The sequence below is a fragment of the Primulina eburnea genome, chromosome 17 (assembly GCF_022965805.1).
Source record: "Primulina eburnea isolate SZY01 chromosome 17, ASM2296580v1, whole genome shotgun sequence".
NCBI classification, from domain to species: Eukaryota; Viridiplantae; Streptophyta; class Magnoliopsida; order Lamiales; family Gesneriaceae; genus Primulina; species Primulina eburnea.
Window position 1 is genome coordinate 14,244,612 of NC_133117.1, and position 18,783 is coordinate 14,263,394.

An 18,783-nucleotide genomic window follows, 5' to 3' on the forward strand; every position below is an offset into this window, starting at 1 on the left:
CCAATAACGCCTTTGACACAATCTCTTTGAATGTCACAGCCTTCGACATGTTGATATCTCTTCTGATCTCTGCTCTAAGGCCTCGAATGAAATGAGCACCTTTGTCCTTGTCGTTTGAAGCAATATACGGAGCAAACAGGCAACCCTCCTCGAACTTGAGAATGTACTCATCAACGTTCATGCCTCCCTGTCGAAGCTCCAAGAACTCAGTCACCTTCCTAGCTTGAAGTGCGTCGGGAAAGTACTTGTCATAGAACAGGTCTGTGAACTCTTGCCACTTCAAAGCTGAAACATCGACACCAACCTTAGTGGCATTCCACCAGATACGTGCAGCTTTAACCAACATGAATACTGCAAAGCTGATTCTGTCTTTATCCTCATACTGGAGATGGTCGAAGATTGCTTCAAGCGCCTTGACCCACTCGACAGCCACTAACGGATCAGTGCTACCTGCGAATTCTGGTTGATCCATTCTCTTAAAAGCAGAAAAGACGGCATCAGTGCCAACTGCCTGAGCTACTTGGCCTCTCACTTGACCTCTACCCTGTCCTGTTCCTTGCAATCGAAGCAGCTGCTGAATTTGCTCGCTATGGACTTTGGCCTGCTCCTTAAGCAACTTGCCGAACTCGTCGACAACTCTCGAGGAAGAACTATCCTCACCCTCTACGGCTTTCCTCTTAGGAGGCATACTCTACAATGTGCTCACAAAACACCAATCAATAGATAACAATGAATAGATGCAAAAGAAAACATACCCGGACAGTTGAAAGTAGACGAAGTCATATGCATTGGTCCGAAGAACGGTGCTCTGATACCACTTAATGTGACACCTCGACCCAATTTAATTAAAATACAGCGGAATTTAAAATTTTCAATTGAAGGATGGAAGGATTACAATTTCATAACATAAAATCATTTACAAAATATTTGCAACCAAAATAAATACATGATCATTCAAATGATATAACAACAAAAATAACATATCATTCCTATGATCATGTCCCAAAATGTCGACAAAATAACATCTTCTTCCTTCCTTCCAACTCTATATGCATATGACCCCGGTCCACAATCACTGTCCTGGTCCGTCGCTCTTAGCTGCATCACATGAAATAACTGAAATGAGTATAAAACTCAGCAAGTGGAACTCTTACATATCAATGAACATATCATACTCTGAAAATCATAGCTTTTAAAAACATAAATACCATCAACTCTGAAATAAATATCATAACAATAGCATAGCAATAGGATGGTATTTCTCTTTACTCTGGTTGGATTGATATCAATAGTAACTCTGTCTGTGGTGCTCGTATCCCATCGATATAAATCGACACTCTGAGGGATATAAGCCTATGGTCGTTGATCAACTAATTGCATGCAATCTCTGACTATGTATCTATCAATCCAATAAAACATTTGAAACTCTCTCTATGGTATTTAAACAAACACTTTGCATACTCTTTCTTTTCTCTTGTATTCCCTTTTCATAATTGAGACATTAATTGTCTCCAATATACATACCAATGAAATCAATACATACTCAAGAATCAAATGAAGGGAATAGCATATTAAAACTTTTGGAATACCATACATATATTATCATGTGAGCACAAAGGATGAAATTCCACTTACAACCACTAGAAACCTTGAATCTAACTCCTTGGTACACCACCGACCGATTGTCCGAATCCTCTGCCATCGAAATGTGCATCCAAGGCATGCACTGGGGCTTCGATATATTCTTCAAGGAATCTAGCCAAAAAAATTTGAAGAATTGGCTACAAGAGCTCATGATATGGAGCTAAGCATGGCTGCAAGTGGGACAGATGGGCCTCCGATTCAAGAACATCATAAAACTAAAGAAAAAGAACGTTCCAAGGAAGGAGGCAAGTCTTTCGCCAGGACCCCGATCAAAGAATCTATGCCAATAATGCAACCTTGGTCAAGGTAAAAGGAAGCACAAGTGACAAGAGCAACCCAAAGAAAGAAATCTCACAAGAAATTGAGCGGAAAAGATTGACTTTAAAAGAGATGCAAGCAAAGCAATATATATCATTTTCTTGATTATGATGTTTCTGGAATATTCGATGATTTGGTTAAAGAAAACTTGATTGAGTTGCCGGAAATGAAGCGTAATGAAGAAGCTGAGCGAGTGCACGACCCAAAATACTGCAAATACCATCGATTGATTGGACAACCTATTCATGATTGCTTTATATTCAAGGATAAGGTAATGCAGTTGGCTCTCCAAGGGAAAATCGCACTTGAAGAAGATAATGCAACCGCGAATAGAGTCGAAGTCCAATGGAATGACGATGAAACGCATGACCATGATGATATGTCTTGCTACATGTAGTGACCCGTTCCAGAATCACCTACTAATGAAGAACTAAGCATGCACTTAACTTAATTAATAATAATCAGAGATAACAGCGGAAAACTGACACCAAACGATAGTTATACAACCCAATCGAAAATCCAGAACAACTCAACTAAACTGAAATATACGGTACAACCATATCGAATCAAAAAGATACCGAAGAACTAAACCAACCAGCTACTCAACGTCCTCCTCCTCCTCCTCCTGAGCTGTCCAACCTGAGGCCTGCCCCGAGGGAATGGGGTGTCCAAGATAAACAAAACCGAGGACGTGAGCGATAAGAACGCCCAGTACAAAAGCATGAGTATACAAACCTATATGAAATGCACATGCTATGATATGATACCAGGGTAGTCAAGAAACAGGAGTAACAAAGGATCTCAAAATGCTCAGTCTAGATGCGCCAAGTGGATAGTGCCGCGCGGTACTCCTCTGGGTCACTGCATCCACTACAAGAACAGACGTGGACCTAAAATGTCCCGGATCACCGAAGCCCTCCCGACCCGTCGGCCACTGTGTACTCTCAGTGTCCATGCGTCCACAAGACAAGACAGGGCTGAGCGGCCCCACAAGATATAGCTTATCTCGAAAGAGATACAGCTCAACAGTAAAGGCTATCTCGAAGGAGATACGGCTCAACATGAAATGCAACATGCATCATAAAACGTGACATAATAGCATGCATCATATGACATATATCAATGCACCACATAATCGTGCAACACATATAAGGATGTATACTCGACCAGGATATCTCGGATAGTACTTTCGTACCTCTATCTCAGCAAGCCTAGCCTTACGCAACACCGCTAATCAGGTCTAGAACAAGCCTACGCATCAAAAGCATACCCAATGAACAATACTACCATGCTCGACTAGCAAAACCAGTACTACCAAAGGTTTAGGGTTTACCTTCGTCCGTCGACAGCCCTTTGATGTCGATTGCCTCGTAACTCAGGCGTCGCTACGCTACCAATCCTGGCAGCTCTTGGCTATCGCTCGACCAACAACTAACCCTAGAAACCTTCCAAACCTCTCAACTAGGAGACACAACTTCAAGAATTTGCAATCCAAAATGAGGAATTCCGAGCACTATTTATAGGCTATGTTCGGATCCACCGAACACACTTCGGAACGTCCGAACTCCTACGTGTCCATCGGCTCTTGACACCTCATGATCGGATCCACCGAACCTACACTTCGGATCATCCGAACTTGCATGCAAACTGACGTGTCGATCAACTCTTGACACCTCATGATCGGATCCACCGAACCCACTTCGGATCGTCCGAACTCTTCGGTGCTACCGAACCATCTTCGGTCCGTCCGATCATGACCATGGTCAAAATTACACATTAAACCTTCTTAATTACCATTAATCCGTTAATTACCCAATTTGGAATTCAGGCTACTACATTCTCCCCCCCTTAAAAAGATTTCGTCCTCGAAATCAAGTTTAGAGGATGAACAAAAAGGAGTAACAACCTTGTTATTATATCTCAATTGTTGCTAAACACAACTGATATTTAGATTACAACGGAAAACACACACACATCCATATTACAACCATAGTACAACTCAAAAGAGCTCTGGATGCTCCGAACGCATACGACTCTCTAGCTCCCAAGTGGCTTCTTCAGTGCCTCTGCGCTGCCACTGAACTAAGACAAGAGGAATGATCTTATTCCGCAATACCTTGTCTTTGCGATCGAGAATCCGCACTGGTCGTTCCACGTAAGACAAATCCGAATTTAGTTGAACTTCAGAGGGATGCAAGATGTGAGACTCATCTGCTACATATCGTCTCAACAAAGATACGTGGAACACATCATGAATCCCAGACAGATACGGAGGTAATGCTAATCTGTAAGCCAAATCTCCCACACATTCCAGAATCTCAAAAGGACCAATAAATCTCGGAGATAGCTTACCCTTGAGACCAAATCTCAAAATCCTGCGAAAAGGCGAAACTCGGAGAAACACTTTCTCACCTGGCTGAAAATAAAGAGGTCGCCGCTTGGTGTTCGCATAACTAGCCTGTCGATCCTGAGCGATCTTAATCCGTTTCTTGATTACTGCAACCTTATCAATAGCCTGCTGGACTAACTCCGGTCCCTCAACATGTCGTTCCCCAACTTCATCCCAAAATAATGGAGTACGACAACGTCGCCCATACAATGCCTCAAATGGTGCCATACCAATACTACGATGATAGCTGTTGTTGTACGCGAACTCAATCAAAGGCAAATGATCCTGCCAAGCGGTTCCGAAATCCATCACACAAGCTCGCATCATATCCTCAAGTGTACGGATAGTCCTCTCCGTCTGACCGTCGGTCTCTGGATGATAAGCTGTACTCAAACTTAATGAAGTGCCCAATGCTGCCTGGAAACTACCCCAAAATCGTGAGGCAAAACGAGGATCTCTGTCACTAACAATACTGACTGGCACCCCATGCAAACGTACAATCTCTTGAATGTACAATCGAGCCATACGATCGAAAGTGAAATCACGGTTATATGGCAGAAAATGAGCAGACTTGGTGAGTCGATCCACCACTACCCAAATAGCATCACTATTCCTCGAAGACAATGGTAAGTGAGTAATGAAGTCCATCGCGATATGCTCCCACTTCCATTCAGGAATAGGTAAGTTCAGCAATAATCCTCCCGGTCGACGGTGCTCTGTCTTAACCTGCTGACAAACAAGACACTTGGAAACAAACTGATAAACGCTGCGCTTCATCCCTTTCCACCAAAATCGTGTCCTCAAATCTTTATACATCTTGTTGCTTCCTGGATGGACACTCAACTTGCTTCGATGGGCCTGAGATAAAATCTCTTCCCTCAAAGTATCATCTTCTGGTACTACAACCCGATTAGACAAACACAGAAGACCATTAGACTGATAATGGAAATTACTATCTCCACCAGCCAACCGAGCTAATCTCTGAGTCTTGAGATCAGACATCTGTGCATCTCGAATCCGAGCGAACAAAGCTGGCTCAGATAAAATGGTAGCAACACGAATGCTCTCCATACCTTTCCGATGTTTGAAATTAAATCCCAATGAACAACAATCCTGGATAGTACTAATCATAGCACTGGTCTGAAGTGCAGAGATTCTCACCTTGCGACTAAGAGCATCGGCTGTAAGATTCGCAGAACCTGGATGGTATTTGATCTCGCAGTCATAATCTTTCAGTAGATCCATCCAACGACGTTGTCTCATGTTCAACTCAGCCTGAGTGAACAGATACTTCAGACTCTTATGATCAGTAAAAATTTCAAACTTAACCCCGTACAAGTAATGACGCCAGATCTTCAGCGCGAACACAATAGCAGCTAATTCTAGATCATGAATAGGGTACTTCTCCTCGTGAGGTTTCAGCTGCCTAGAAGCGTAAGCGATCACATGACCATTCTGCGTCAACACACACCCTAAGCCTTGAAAAGAGGCATCGGTGTAAACACTGAAACCATCAGATCCTGACGGTAACGCCAAAACAGGTGCAGAAGTCAGAAGTCGACGAAGCTCTCTGAAACTATCTTCGCACTCAGATGACCACTCAAATGGAACATCCTTCCGAGTAAGCTGCGACAATGGTCTAGCTACCTGAGAGAAATTCACGATGAAGCGACGATAATACCCTGCCAGACCTAGAAAACTACGGATCTCAGCCACCGTCGTAGGACGTGACCAATTCAACACTGCTTCGATCTTGCTGGGATCCACAGAAATTCCTTCCTTGGAAATCACATGACCAAGGAATACTACACGATCAATCCAGAACTCGCACTTACTCAGCTTAGCATACAATTGCTTCTCGCGAAGAATCTGCAACACAATCCTCAAGTGCTGGATATGCTCTTCCACACTGTGAGAATAAATCAAGATATCGTCGATGAAAACCACAACAAACTGATCCAGAAAATCCCGAAAGACTCGATTCATCAGATCCATGAACACTGCTGGCGCATTCGTTAATCCAAATGGCATAACTACAAACTCGTAATGCCCATATCGAGTACGAAATGCAGTCTTGGAAATATCATCATCTCTAACTCTCATCTGATGATAACCCGATCGCAAGTCAATCTTGGAGTAAACAGAGGTACCCTGAAGCTGATCGAACAAGTCATCAATACGAGGTAATGGATACTTGTTTTTGATCGTCACACGATTCAGCTGGCGATAATCAATACACAATCGCATCGATCCATCCTTTTTCTTGACAAACAAGACTGGAGCTCCCCAAGGTGAAACACTCGGGCGAATATAACCTTTATCAAGAAGATCCTGCAATTGCTGCTTCAATTCTCTCATCTCTGACGGAGCAAGACGATAGGGGGCACGAGAAATCGGTGCAGTCCCTGGCATTAACTCAATGCCAAATTCCACCTCTCTAACCGGAGGAAAACCAGGAATCTCATCTGGGAAGACATCAGGAAATTCACAAACCACTGGAATATCCTCTATACCAACACTACCTGTGGACGAATCAATCGCATAGATGAGGTAGCCTTCCCCGCCCGACTCTAAAGCACGACAGGCTTTCAGAGCAGATACCACTGGCATCGGAGGTCGCGCTCCCTCACCATAGAAAAACCAACTAGAGCTCTCAGTCGTACGAAACTGAACAAGCTTCTGGTAACAATCCACGGTAGCTCGGTAGGTAGTCAATAGGTCTATACCTAGAATACAATCAAAATCTTCCATCTCCAGGATCATAAGATTCGCAATCAATTCGTTACCCTCAAAATCTAAGGGACAACCCATCACTAGACGCTTAGCTAACACCGAATGACCCATCGGGGTAGAAACGGAAAGAATGACGTCTAGAGAAACATACGGTAACTTATGACGCTTAACAAATCATGCAGAAATGAATGAATGCGATGCTCCGGTATCAATAAGAACAAAAGCAGGAATACCGCATAAACAGAAAGTACCTGCTATGACTCTCTCTGTCTCATCTGCAGCCTGATCCTGGTTTAACGCAAAAACCTGACCTTGGGCACGAGGTCGAAGATTCGAACTACCCACAGCCTGACCCTGCCTCCTCTGCTGCACAGTCGTCTGAGATCCGGAACCAGATCCTGCTCCACCCCGCAACTGAGGACAATTCTTCTTAATATGACCCATCTCTCCGCACTGAAAACAAGCTCCCGCGGCTGATCGGCATTGCTCCGATGGATGGTTCTTCCCACAATGCACACAAGAAACCTTCTTCTTACCAAAGCGGAAAACACCGCTAGACCGTGATCCAGATCCAGAAGAAGAAGAACCTGACTTCTTGAAAGACTGAGATCGAGGGCTCAAAGTACTCGGAGGTCTGAAAGAAAGAATAGCCCTACCATGTTGGAGACTGATCTCTGCCTGGCGACACCGGTTCACTAATCCATCATACGAAGTAGGATTATCACAGACAGTGACTCGATCAAAAATCTCCTGGTTAAGACCCTGGAGGAAATGGTCATACTTGGCCTCAGAACTGCCACTGATATGAGGGGCAAAAGGTAACAACTCAAAGAACTTCTGCTGATATTCATCAACAGACATACTCTCCTGCTTAAGATTCAGGAGCTCAATCGTCTTTGCCTGGCGAAGGGCTGGAGGAAAATACAGCTGCATGAAAGCTGCACGGAAATCGGCCCAAGTCACCCTACCCTGGGACTGGACTATCGGCGCAGAAGTCGATCGCCACCACTTGCGCGCACGGCCCTCGAGAAGAAAACTAAGGGTCTCCATCCTCTGCTCCTCGGTGCACTGGAATGCACGGAAACAACTCTCCATGCGCTCTAACCAATCCTCAGCATCATCGGGAGTCTCACCGCCGACTAAAGGCTTAGGCCCCATCTGAATGAAACGGTGCAAATCAAAACGCCTAGGACCATCCCGACGATGACGATGTTCACGATGACGCCTACGATCGTCCTGGTCACCCCAACGACCTACACTTCCCTGACTACTCTCATCACCAAAGTGGTCAGCCATCGCTACAAGATAGAATGGGGAAAATGGTAAAATGGTCAACGAAAATCCCAAAACAGAATCTATAACCCAAAATCGTAAGCATGCTCTGATACCATAAATGTAGTGACCCGTTCCAGAATCACCTACTAATGAAGAACTAAGCATGCACTTAACTTAATTAATAATAATCAGAGATAACAGCGGAAAACTGACACCAAACGATAGTTATACAACCCAATCGAAAATCCAGAACAACTCAACTAAACTGAAATATACGGTACAACCATATCGAATCAAAAAGATACCGAAGAACTAAACCAACCAGCTACTCAACGTCCTCCTCCTCCTCCTCCTGAGCTGTCCAACCTGAGGCCTGCCCCGAGGGAATGGGGTGTCCAAGATAAACAAAACCGAGGACGTGAGCGATAAGAACGCCCAGTACAAAAGCATGAGTATACAAACCTATATGAAATGCACATGCTATGATATGATACCAGGGTAGTCAAGAAACAGGAGTAACAAAGGATCTCAAAATGCTCAGTCTAGAGGCGCCAAGTGGATAGTGCCGCGCGGTACTCCTCTGGGTCACTGCATCCACTACAAGAACAGACGTGGACCTAAAATGTCCCGGATCACCGAAGCCCTCCCGACCCGTCGGCCACTGTGTACTCTCGGTGTCCATGCGTCCACAAGACAAGACAGGGCTGAGCGGCCCCACAAGATATAGCTTATCTCGAAAGAGATACAGCTCAACAGTAAAGGCTATCTCGAAGGAGATACGGCTCAACATGAAATGCAACATGCATCATAAAACGTGACATAATAGCATGCATCATATGACATATATCAATGCACCACATAATCATGCAACACATATAAGGATGTATACTCGACCAGGATATCTCGGATAGTACTTTCGTACCTCTATCTCAGCAAGCCTAGCCTTACGCAACACCGCTAATCAGGTCTAGAACAAGCCTACGCATCAAAAGCATACCCAATGAACAATACTACCATGCTCGACTAGCAAAACCAGTACTACCAAAGGTTTAGGGTTTACCTTCGTCCGTCGACAGCCCTTTGATGTCGATTGCCTCGTAACTCAGGCGTCGCTACGCTACCAATCCTGGCAGCTCTTGGCTATCGCTCGACCAACAACTAACCCTAGAAACCTTCCAAACCTCTCAACTAGGAGACACAACTTCAAGAATTTGCAATCCAAAATGAGGAATTCCGAGCACTATTTATAGGCTATGTTCGGATCCACCGAACACACTTCGGAACGTCCGAACTCCTACGTGTCCATCGGCTCTTGACACCTCATGATCGGATCCACCGAACCTACACTTCGGATCATCCGAACTTGCATGCAAACTGACGTGTCGATCAACTCTTGACACCTCATGATCGGATCCACCGAACCCACTTCGGATCGTCCGAACTCTTCGGTGCTACCGAACCATCTTCGGTCCGTCCGATCATGACCATGGTCAAAATTACACATTAAACCTTCTTAATTACCATTAATCCGTTAATTACCCAATTTGGAATTCAGGCTACTACACTACATGACAAATTTACAAGGAAATTCCTTCGACGAAGTTTGTCAGTCTGAAATAGAAAAGGATTGTGTGTCAACCTTGGCATTTACTGACGAAGATCTGTCATTCGGTTCTGGATTTCAGAATCGGCCATTATTCATAACAGGCTATAGTCGTGAGCAAAAGGTGAATAGAATATTGATTGATGGAGGTTCAGCAGTCAACATCATGCCCTTGCGCACAATGAAAGAATTAAACATTCCCATGGAGTAACTTACAAACAGTCGTCTTATGATCCAAGGATTCAATCAAGGGGGGCAAAAAGCTCTTGGGGCCATAAGACTAGAATTAGTAATGAACACTATGACCTCAAGTGCATTATTTCATGTCATAGATGTGAAAACGTCCTACAACTTGCTGCTCGGTAGACCATGGCTTCATGAAAATGGTGTTGCTCCATCTACATGGCATCAATGTTTCAAATACTCCCGAGACGCGGTGGTTAAGAAGGTTCTTGGAGATGAGAGACCATTTACTGAAGCTGAATCACATTTTGCTGATGCTAAGTATTGCTTTGAACATAAAAAGACAGACATCGAAGAAGATTTACCTTGTCAAGAATCCAAAAATCAGGACGATGAAACTTCGGTAGTCCCTAAAGACCAGTCGAATGGTGAATTACTCCTCCAAAAGACAGATCCCTTAATACTCCCCCTTACAAAGCTTGACGGATTCGTTCGCCCAACTCAAGGTATCAAAGTAGAACATGGGGACTGCTCATACCTACAAAGCATTAACAGTGTGTTTGGAAGCTAGGATTTGAGAGGATTTCGTGGGATTTGGAATTGGATTTGGAATTGGATTTGGAAATTCAAATATTTGAAATTCCATTTGGTGTTTGGTTTAAAATTTAAAAATGATATTTATACATCCATTTCTTGTTTGGAGAAAAAAAGATTCGAATTTGAAATTTTAAAATTTTACTAAAACTACCCTTAGAAACCATATAATCATAAATAACTAAAAAAAGTTTAGAAATTAATAATTCTTCTCTATTATTTGTATTTGTAAATTCAAAAATTAATTATTATTTATTAATCATAGTGCACATAAAATAATAATTAAAAAATCATCAAACAACTTCAAACTTTAACATGAAATTAATTATTAAACGTAAAAAGATGCTTTGGTAAACTACTATAATTTTTATTATATTTGTCAGTAAATAACACAAGAAACTTATAAAATTTAAACGAAATCTTTCAACTTCTAAAAAAAGTTAAAAGGAAAAAAAGTCTAACCATTTAAAAACTTTTGGTGGAGAATGATATGTTGGATAAAAAAGTAATTTTATGTTATTAAAATCCAAATCCCACCAAATCTTATCAAATTTGATGGGATTTGGATATACTTGTTGAAATTCCATGAAATCCTAAGCAAATCCGAATTTTTTTTTTGAACATCTTGCCAAACAGTATAAATAGGATTTTGAAATCCAAATCCCATGAAATCCTCCCAAATCCTGGTTGCCAAACACACTGTAAGGGTTTTGATCCAAAAGCTTACAAACTTTTCGTTAAGGCTGGCTATAATCCAAAGGAGAATCTTGTATTAGGTAAACTTTCCTCGGTAGTTTCTAACAAACAGGGGCATGGACTGACTATTACTCCAAAGATGCTGAAAGAAAATGGATATCCCGTTCAAAAAAACCCGAACAGGCCTTGGGTTTGTCCCACCAAGCCCTGTCTGCATCGCCATCAAAATGCTGAAGATGGATTCTCGTCAACGAACAATGCCTGTTATGAAAAACAACGGGTGTCTGTCTTCGATAGGCTAGGCCGATGCAAAAGGTGGAAAATTAGGAGCAACAACCGTAAAAAATTAAACATATCTAATCATTTGAGGAAATCAAATAAACAACAAGACCCAAGAAGATTGCTGTAGAACCCGTAAATTAGACTACGTATAAGCCATGCATAATTCTAGTATTTAAATTAAAAGGATTTTATTGCATGAGTATTTAAATTTAATTATTTTACGTAGTAGTTTAATTTTTATCATTTCAGCTATTTCAGTGAGGCCGGACTGGAGTTGGAGTTTAGAGTTAAAATTTAAGATTCAGAAAACATTTTCAGAATTTATTTTAGCTAGCAAGTAAGTTAATTTAAGTTAAAAGGAGGTTTAGGGAATTATTTATACAACTTGAGGTGAGTAGAAAATAAATTCATTTAAGTTCCATAATTAAGAGATTAATTCACTAAATTAATTAAGGGATAGGTAAGGCTCTTAGGCACTGTTTGGTATACGGGATAAGGGTGAGATTGATAAATAATCCGGCTTATCACACGTTTGGTACGTTTTTAAAAAGCCCATGATAATATCATGGGCCCTTGATAATACATTTTTAGAAAGATAAAACATCCTTAGTAAGAGGTGTGATAGTTTTAATTTAATGATAAAATATACTACAAATTACTTAATTACCCCCATTTATTTAAATGCATTTAAGTTAATGTTAAATGTTATTAAATACATACATATATACAAATATATAGATACATATATATATACACACACAAATAGCCCCTTCGATCTGAAAAAGATTATAAAAAAAATAAAGAAAAAGGCAAAAATCAAATTTGACCGATGATCACCTTCGAAAAAAGAAAAGAAATTGTTTAAATAATTTCCAAAATAAGACAAAAGAAACGAAAATTATTCTTTAGGACCAATAGCGTAATTTAAGAAATGAGATATGTAATTACAAGATCTTGATAACAATGAAATATAAGTTTTTGTGATAGGGTTAATTTTGTCATTACATGTCAATATATAAATTTAATCACTCTTGTTAAAATCATACCAAACATTCAACATATTATCTTATCATTATATTTATCCTTGATTTATCATTATACTGTATATCTCTTACTTATCATATCCTATGTACCAAACTGTTCTTTAAGGTATTAAAATTTAATCACTAAACAATATTTCCCTTCACTTTTATTTCATATTTTCGGCCCCATTAGTTGCTAGATCATTTTTTGCCAACTCAACACCTTAGACCCTTTCTTTGTTATTTAACAAGTAGGATAATCTTTTTATTTTTGGAGCACCATTTAATTAATATTAGATCATATCCAAGCCTTGTATAACATGTAGAAATCGGTCATGCTTTTCCCCCCAAGAAGACTTGATCAACAATTTCAAAATTCAAATGAGAAGTAGACTTAGTCTTGCCATTTGAATCCCTTTATTAGTGGATCTTCCCCTCACTCTCCTAACCATCATTCTCCATCCCTCACCACCGAATTCAGAGCCAATTCTGAGTGTAAGAACCGTGGGTTTCATAGCTTAAAACAAGAGAGAAAATCAGTAGCAAACAAGGTAGCAAAAGCGCTCCACCTCCTCTGCGTCGAGTCGTCTTATTCTTTCGTTTTTCTTTCAAAACGAAACCAGGCATGCATATATTCTTCCTTGACTCTTCAATCAAGTCCTACTATCATTATTTTTATATTTCATGATCATCATTTCATGCAAAAACCGAAATATATCAAACATTTTTCAGAAAATAAAGGGTGCAGAATTTCGGCTTTCATGATGCTCTTCACGGTTTCTTTTGTTTTGATGGTTTCAGTTATTGGTTCGATTCCAGGCTCCCAAGGCGACATTTAGACATGTAATAGGATGCATTAGGACCATGTTGGTCCATTCATTTAACCCCATGCACGCTGGAAGACGAGAAGATGACAGCAAATTCCCATTTGTGTCCATATGAGTTTCGAAAAAATTCAGGTTGCTGTCAAAGGGAAAAGTTTCTGATCATGGCTGCCCAAAAGGCCTATAGCCATGGTTAGATCACTTTCCTAGCATGTCTAAGACGTGACTAAGTCGCCCTTTTGGTGGCTTGGTCCATGGTGAATCTATTTTCAAATAAAACAACAAGAACAGCCCCTTCCCCCTTTCAGCTTCCTCTTGGTACAACATGTGTATTTCGAAAATGGTGGAATGGTGTGGATCTTGGTTGGCCTATGGCCCTTAGCCACGGTTCATACCATACCCCTAGATGTCTAGATCGTGTCATGGTCAATCAAATGGCCATTGGAACGATTCGTGACAGCAAAACAAAAGCAATGCATCCTACGTGCAGAATTTGTTCTCGGTTGGAACGTTCAGTTGTTTGCTGGTGTGATGCGAATGGTGGCTGGCCTAGGGCCCTTAGCCATGGTTCAAATCATTCCTTAGGATTTTGGTAAGAGGTTCTGGTCGGTGGTTCAAGCCCCAATGGCCGGTAGTCTCAAAAACGACATAAAGAAACGCTAGCATGCTGCTGTATTTTTGTGGACAGCAACTTGATGCTGCGGTACAGTGTCTCGTTTGAGTTCTCGGTTGGCTTTTAGCCTATGGACTTGGACTGGACAGTGCTTCATTGAGTTGGGAATGTCATGTTTTTGACCGTTCGTGATTCGGATCATTTTTGAGGTCATACAAGAAATTACGGCGCGATGTGCCAAATTGACTATCGAAAGAGCGTTTCATGTTTTGCCCTCCATTCACCAAAATTTCGACTTGCATCATTTTAGGAGCATTATTTCATCATTTTAAGCGTATTTTAATCATGACTAAATGATGGGTCGATGTTGGTTCGGGTTGGCACGGAGTCATGATTAAATACGAAGTTGTTAGGCGCAATTGTCTCAGTTTTCGGATTTAATTGCATAGTTTGGCCAAGTATAAGTTATTGCATATTTTTCATGGCCTATTTAGGTTGCAGCGAGCCTGGGAGCGATCCAATCCAATCAGTAAAATTATTACAGGATATTTAATTATGTGAATTATTATATTACGTGCAAAAATATTCATTTTTTTTAGATTTATGCGATATTGCTTGTGGTCACTTTACTATCATGATTAAATCCGGTCGTCAGTTACCGATTATGGGAGCATTATTAAATCCGGTGGCCAGTTACCGGTCCGGTCGCCAGTTACCGGTCAGTTCAGTTGTTTCACCCAGTATATTGTGGCAGTAGTCTGATCAGACGTACATTATTAAATCCGGTCGCCAGTTACCGGTAAGTTCAGTACAGTGCAGGGACCACTTGCGTAGACCATAATCTCACCAGAAAATTATTAGAAGTTATTTCATGACAGGGCTCCAAGGAGCAACCATTTTCATTTATGATTTTTCAGTTCATTGATGCACGTATTATAATTAATCATGACACGACAGTTTTACGATTTGCCTCATGACATGATATTTTCACTTACATGCAACTTTACTATTTATTTACTTGTTATTTACGATATATGCATGTTGAGTCTTTAGACTCACTAGACTTGATTGTTGTAGGTACTGATGATGTCGGGACCGAGGGCGGGGACCAGTGAGCTAGCTTGGGTCGGCAGTAGTGGAACCCGAGGACCTCATTTACAGCACTTGCCATTTTTTTATGCTCAAATATTTTATCAGTTGTTGGATACTTTAACTTATTATTTTGGCGAGTAATAATTTCTTCCGCTGCTATTTTGAACATTTAAACTTGATTTATCAGTTGATTTTGTGAATGAGGCAATTTTGATTATTTTAAAAAAAAAATCAAATTTTTCCGCAAATTTACAAACATGAATTTTCGGGCTGTTATAATTGCGGAGTCTGATTCCATCCCGCATGAAGCAAGAAACCACCTTGATCATATCATGCGATAAAGTTTTGAAGGCTAAGATAAAGACTGTGGTTTACACACGAGTCCAAAAAAACGAAGATGATATAGAGAGTGTACCTTCATGTATTAACATTGTTTGCGACATTCCCCATGACATCTTTCAAAAGATCGAAGTTCAACCATTCGAATAAAACCTCAGAATAATGCCCGATATTGCACAAATCAACAATGTGGAAAATGTGATGAAGAAATATGAAAACCTTATGAACATCGAGCACTTATACGAAGACTTGGCGACAATATGCCACATTACCTCAAAGGAAGGAGAGGCTCCGTTGGAGGAAGATGCTGAAAACTCCGCTCCTGAACTCGAAGGAGGAGTTAAAACCACGATAGACGAGTTAAAAGAAATTAACTTGGGTAGTCTGGATAACCCTCGACCAATCTACCTCAGTGCCTTGCTGTCTATTGACGAAGAGGAAGCATATGTTGAGCTCCTGCACAAATATAAGAACATATTTGCACGGTCTTATAAAGAAATGCTCGGACTGGATCCAAAGGTGGCGGTCCATCATTTGGCTGTCAAGAGAGGAACTCGACCTATCAAACAAGCACAACGAAGGTTTCGTCCTGATTTAATTCCACTCATTGAAAATGAGGTCAACAAGATCATCGAAGTCAGATTCATTCGTGAAGTCAAGTACCCTATATGGATATCTAGCATAGTCCCTGTAAGGAAAAAGAATGGACAAATCCGAATTTGTGTTGACTTTATAGATCTCAATGAAGCGTGCCATAAAGATGAATTCCCATTGCCCATAACCGTACTCATGATTGACGCTACCATGGGTCACGAAGCTCTGTCTTTCATGGACGGATCATCTGTATATAATCAAATTTGCATGGCGCCGGAAGATGAAGAGCTAACTGAATTCCGTACTCTGAAAGGTATATACTGTTACAAAGTGATGCCATTTGGATTAAAGAATGTCGCTGCTACTTATCAAAGAGCAATGCAAAGGATATTTGATGACATGCTCCAAAAAAGCGTTGAATGTTAGGTTGATGATGTGGTTGTCAAGTCAAAATCTAGGAAGAGACATCTTGAAGACTTAAAGGGAATTTTTGAGCATCTGAGGAAGTACCAACTTAAGATGAATACACTGAAATGTGCATTCGGTGTCACATCAAGAAAATTCTCAGGATTTATGGTTCGACAGCGAGGGATCGAAATTGAGCAAGCCAAAATTGACGTGATCTTAAAAATGCCTGAACATCGAAATATCCACGAGCTAAAAAGCTTACAAGGGAAATTAGCGTATATCCGAAGGTTCATATCAAATCTGGCTAGTCGATTAAACCATTTAGCCACTTCATGAAAAAGGGATTTCATTCGAGTATGATGAATCTTGCAAAAGTGCTTTCGAAAACATCAAGTCTTACTTGATGAAGCCTCCTGTGCTGGCTGCTCCAATTCCCGGACGTCCATTAATTCTCTATGTCACTGCTCAGGAATGTTCTGTTGGAGCTTTATTGGCCCAAGATAATGACGACGGGAAGGAAAGTGCATTATATTATTTGAGTAGAATGATGACGTCAAATGAATTGAACTACTCGCCAATAGAAAAGTTATGCTTAGCCCTTATATTCGTCATTCAAAAGCTAAAACACTACTTTCAAGCCCACATTGTTCGTCTTGTTTCAAAAGCGAACCCATTAAAATACATTATGTCAAGACCAGTTCTTTCTGACAGGCTCGCAAGGTGGTATCTTCAACTGCAGCAATTAGAAATTATATATATTCCTCAAAAGGCTGTGAAGGGGCAAGCCTTAGCTGACTTCCTAGCAGATCACCCAATCCTTGCCGATTGGGAGTTATCTAAGGACTTTCTAGATGAAGAAGTTCTTGTGATAGAATTTGCTTCCCCTTGGAAGATGTACTTTGACGGAGCTGCGCATAAAGAAGGGGCCGGCGCTGGAATTGTATTTGTCACATCTGAAGGGTAGGTGTTGCCGTACTCATTTGCTTTGACTCGAAACTGCTCAAATAATGTTGCTGAATATCAAGCTCTAATCCTTGGACTTGAAATGACAGTCAACATGAAACAACTACGTCTTCAAGTGTACGGAGATTCCCAACTAGTGGTCAATCAACTACTTGGATCATACGAAGTCAAGAAGCCCGAATTACTCCCATATTGAAATTATGTTATGAAGCTTACGAGATGGCTTGGTGACGTAGAAATCGAGCATGTTCCGAGAAATAATAATAAGCAAGCCGATGTTCTTGCCAAACTCGCTTCCACACTTGCCATGCCAAATGATGAGGCTCATGTACCAATTTGCAAGAGTTGGGTCATACCACCATTATTTGACGGTGAAAGCAATGAAGAAATGGAAGATGATAGTTATATTGTCGAAGTACTCGAGATTGAGAAGGAAGATTGGCGTCAAACGTTTGTTGATTACCTGAAGTACGAAAAGCTACCAAAAGACCCACGTCAAAGGATAGACATTCGACGACGTGCGGCTCCTTTTATCTACTTCAAGGGCACTTTGTCTAGACGTTCGTTTGATGGAGTATTCTTACGTTGTTTAGGAGATGAAGAAGCCACCCAAGCCGTCGAGGAAGTACATTCCGGAATTTGCGGCGCTCATCAGTCAGGCCCAAAGTTACATTTTCGGGTAAAAATAATGGGTTATTACTGGCTAACAATGGTAAGAGATTGCATGGATTATGTACAAAGATGTCAAGACAGTCAATACAATGCAAATTTCATTCACCAATCACCTGAGCCACTACATCCTACAGTAGCCTCTTGGCCGTTTGATGCATGGGGCTTAGACGTAGTAGGGCCCATGACTAAGTCATTTGAAGGACATCTGTATATCTTAGCAGCAACATACTACTTTTCTAAATGGGCTGAAGTAGTGCCTTTGAAAGAAGTGAAGAAAGAAAACATAGAAAATTTTATCTAAACCCACATTATCTACCGCTACGGGTTTCCTCGATATATGATCACTGATAATGGAAAGCCCTTTAGTTTAATTTACAAACTCTGTGAGAAGTTCGGTTCTAAACAAAGAAAGTCGTCCATGTATTATGCTGCTGCTAATGGCCTAGCAGAAGCTTTCAACAAGACATTATGTAACCTGTTGAAAATATAACTTCTAAATCAAAAAGGGAATGGCATGAGAGAATTGGAGAGGCTTTATG